Genomic DNA, 4,028 nt, shown 5'->3' on the forward strand with positions numbered 1-4,028 from the left:
TGCTTAGTACTTAGGTAAAGAGACTTCAGTCTATGAACAAGACATATGAACATTAGACCCATGCTTAGTACTTAGGTAAAGAGACTTCAGTCTATAAACAAGACAACTAGAGGTTGTTCTTGTGAGAAATTCACAGTATCTGTAATTCTGTTATAAGTAGAGTGGCACAGTGGCTCACGCCTGTAATCCCAGTACTTTGGAAGGCCGAGGCCGAGGACTGCTTGAGCCCAAGAGTTAGAGACCAGCTTGAGCAACACGGTGAAAACCTGTCTTTACAAAAAAATTAGCCAGCGGGTGGTGCGTTCCTGTGGTTCCAGAGACTTGGGAGGCTGAAGTGGGAGGATCATCTGAGCCCAGGAGTTCAAGGCTGCATTGAGCAGTGATCGTGCCACTGCACTCCATCCTGAGTGACAGAGTGAGACCCTGTCTCAAGAACAACAACAAAAATCTAAGTATTCATATTTCAACAAGAGCTCTTCTTTCCATCATCAAACTAATTCTAATTTATAAGCAAGGCTGAAATAAATCATGTGACTAAGCTCTCTTAGATATTGCTACAATTGTATTGCGTTTATCAGTACAATAAGTATCTCAAGTAACAAGGATTCTAACATGTGTCATATTTGTTGGAAGAATTCCCAAAGCTTTGAAACAAACAGGTAAATCCAGTGTCACTCTAATTCTACCTGACTGGTATGTAAGAGGGTTGCATGCTACTATGTAAGATAACACATATGAGAAATACAGAAAGGAAAGTTTTGTATAAACAGGTGAAATAGAGAATCAAGTTTTTTGTCTGTGTGTTTGTTTATTTGTGATAGAGTCTGGCTCCATCGCCCAGATTGGAATGCAGTAGCAAGATCTCAGTCCACTGTAGTCTCCACCTCCTGTGTTCAAGCAATTCTCCTGCCTCAGCCTCCTGAGTAGCTGGGACTACAGGAACGTTCCACCATACCCTGCGGCAAACCAAGTATTATGAAGATGAATCAAGTCAGCATGTCTATGAAGGAACAAAAGTTTTGTCTTAAAAGGTTTCCCTTTTGTTTTGTTTATATACATTGTTTTAAAAAAGAAAGCCTGGACCAGTTGCCATGGCTCACATCTGTAATCCCAGCACTTTGGGAGGCCAATCACTTGAGGCCAGGAGTTCAAGACCAGCCTGGCCAACATGGTGAAACCCTGTTTGTACCAAAAAATACAAAAATTAGCCAAGCGTGGTGGTGGGTGCCTGTAATCCCAGCTACTTAGGAGCTGAGACAGGAGAATCACTTGAACTCGGGAGGCAGAAGGTGCAGTGAGCCAAGTTCACACCACTGCACTCCAGCTTGGGTGACAGAGAGACTCTGTCTCAAAGAGAGAGAGAAAGAGAGAGAGAGAGAGATTGTGCATTAGTTATTCAGGTGCTCAGGATCTAGAGATAAGTTTTATTAGCTCATAACTTTTCAAATTTTCACTTTATATACCTACATACAGTCATATACATAGCCACTAAACAGCATTTTCCGCATCATTATTACATTTCTCAACTTTAAGATTTCTCTTTAATAGGTTGAATGATTTAAGATTTACCTTTCTTGTACTGTTTTGGCACTTGTTCTTTCTTTTCTGGAAAATCTAAATCTATCCATATGTACATATATGTATACGTTTATTTATCTTCTCTCCAATTACTAAGATTTGTCTTTTTTGAAATGCCAGATGATTATCTCTAAATATTCAGTCACTTTAACAATATGTGGAAAGAAAATGTACAACCCAGTTTTACAATAAAAAATCATCCACTTTCTGAGCCCTTTTAAATGTTGCATGCTTCCTAAAATCTGCAATACTTATTCCAACAAACAGTCCTCTTGCATTGACCATCATGGTACGTATAACTATAAAATTAGGTATGAAAAACATGCTTCATTAAAGATGTTGCAAAAGTAAAATCTTTGTCAAAATATGCACTTATACTTTAATGGAAAACATTTATGTTTATAAAGTTAGCTTGAGGAATGCTTCACATCTATTGATTCAAAAAAATATTAAAGTTGTGGCTCTCTCATAAAGTCATGTGTTCTTATGGCTTATTTGTAGTTAATTGACTAACCTGCCTCATGGAATACATTTTGATGTGATCGCAAGTTCAGGTTAGTGATGCAATCACAGAAACTATGTGCACAAAAAAAAATGAAGAAAGCCTTGAGTAGTCATTAAAGTGGGAATTATTTTCAAAGGTAGATTTATAATAAATAAAAAGTTAACTGAAATTTAGCTCATAACTATCAGTGACAAATGTGTATTTTAGGCTGCTTGGTTCATAAAAACAAACTCACATTTCAAAAGGTACTGCATTTGAAAATTAAGTAAAGTTAGGCTACAAAAGAAATTGAACATTCCAACAAATTAATATTGGCTTTTTTCTAACTCTTCAAATCTCTAAAACAATTAAAAAATTTTTTACAAACAAGAAAAAAAGTCTATTTTACCTTTGCTTTTGTTTGCTGCTGGTCCTTTAGTCACCTTGTGCAAATCAGAGGTTGAATGGCAAAGGATGCCCCGTCCGCGGTTCAAACATGTTATTACAGGGGTGACTCAGTCCTCCAAGTTAAACTGGAGGCTTGCATTAAATCTCTTTATAACCAAAGTCAGGTCTCTTAAAAGCATCTTGGTATACGTGCCCATTGCTTTCTGAAAATACCCAGTTTAAATTCACTAACTTAAGATGGAAGAAAAAAACTTTGACTCTTTAGTTGGAAAATAAGGAAGAAAAGAAAACTGTATACGTAAGACTTCCAGAATAAAGAGAAAAAAGGGGGTCAAGTGCTTTGTGTACTAAAGCATGTATTATTATTATTATTTTTTAGACAGAGTCTCACTCTGTCACCTAGGTGGAGAGGAGTTGTGCAATCTCAGCTCACTGCAACCTCCATCTGCCAGGTTCAAGCGATTCTCCTGCCTCAGCCTCCCGAGTAGCTGGGACTACAGGCGCATGCCACCATATCCGGCTAATTTTTTTGTATTTTTAGTAGAGACAGGGTTTCTCCATGTTATCCAGGATGATCTTGATCTCCTGATCTTGTGATCCGCCTGCCTTGGCCTCCCAAAGTGTGGGGATTACAGGCGTGATGATAATGGAATCATTGACTCTTTTTAGAGAATTAGGTATCATCCTGAGTAAATACAACATGAATTTACTAGACCTAATGGCTCAAGATGGTGAACTGAACATGTCTATTTATTTACTGTGTTATTTTCAGCACCTATGATTAGAAAAAAGTACACTATAAAGCTAGAAATGAAAAGGGGTAACATGACTCAAAGACTGAAAACAACTAGAAGTATACCTCAGAAATTTTTTTAAAAGTGGAAAGACAAAAACAAACAAAACCCATAGTAGAAAGTTATTCTAGGAGATCATGGCAGACAAGAGGCAGGACTAGACAGCAGCTCTCACGTGGACAGATAGAGCAGTGTGTGGAGACTTGCATCATGAACTTTTGCTCCAGAACAACTGCAGAAATTAACCAGGAAAGCTGAGAGAACCCACAGACCCTCTGAAGGAAGCAGATTGCTCCTGGAGGACCCAGGAGACACCCCAAATACAGCCCAAGCTGTGGAAGTGGGAAATGGAGATTGTCTGCCCCCAAACACACACCCTCAGTGGGGAACCTTGAGGTCTAGATCACGGGAGAAGATTCTGACCTTACCTGGAGCTGGGTCAATTTAGAGAGCTGAGTGAAATACAGAGGTAGAGGAAGCAGCAGGAAAAGTCCTGTGGGCTCTCTGAGTCCCCTGGAAAGCTGTTTCTGCCTTGTCTCATAGGGGTCCTCAGGGAGAGCTGCCAGAGGTATTTGGAAAAGACTACAGGGAAAAGGAAACTTCCAGCTGAACTTTGTAACAATTCCAATGGAATGTGAAGTCTTCTGTCCAGACCTAGGGGGAGAGTGTGAATCTGGTGTGCAGACTCCACAGACAGGGAGGCACGAAAGCCGGGTTTGCTTTCATAGCTACGAGGCTGGTAGTCTGGGGCAAGTTCTCAGCCC

General features: G+C 39.5%; 1 protein-coding gene across 1 annotated transcript in view; it reads right to left on the reverse strand.

Moving 5' to 3' along the window:
- The window catches only part of HYAL4 (hyaluronoglucosaminidase 4), a 52,445-nt gene extending 49,886 nt beyond the window's left edge, over window positions 1–2,559 (reverse strand). Inside the window, exon 1 of the mRNA XM_011995944.1 lies at window positions 2,472–2,559. The gene's annotated coding sequence lies outside the window, so the exon portion shown is untranslated. The remainder of the gene's footprint in view (window positions 1–2,471) is intronic.
- Window positions 2,560–4,028: the final 1,469 nt, after the last annotated feature.

Source organism: Mandrillus leucophaeus, unplaced genomic scaffold (genome assembly GCF_000951045.1).
Source record: "Mandrillus leucophaeus isolate KB7577 unplaced genomic scaffold, Mleu.le_1.0 Scaffold5, whole genome shotgun sequence".
Lineage (NCBI taxonomy): Eukaryota > Metazoa > Chordata > Mammalia > Primates > Cercopithecidae > Mandrillus > Mandrillus leucophaeus.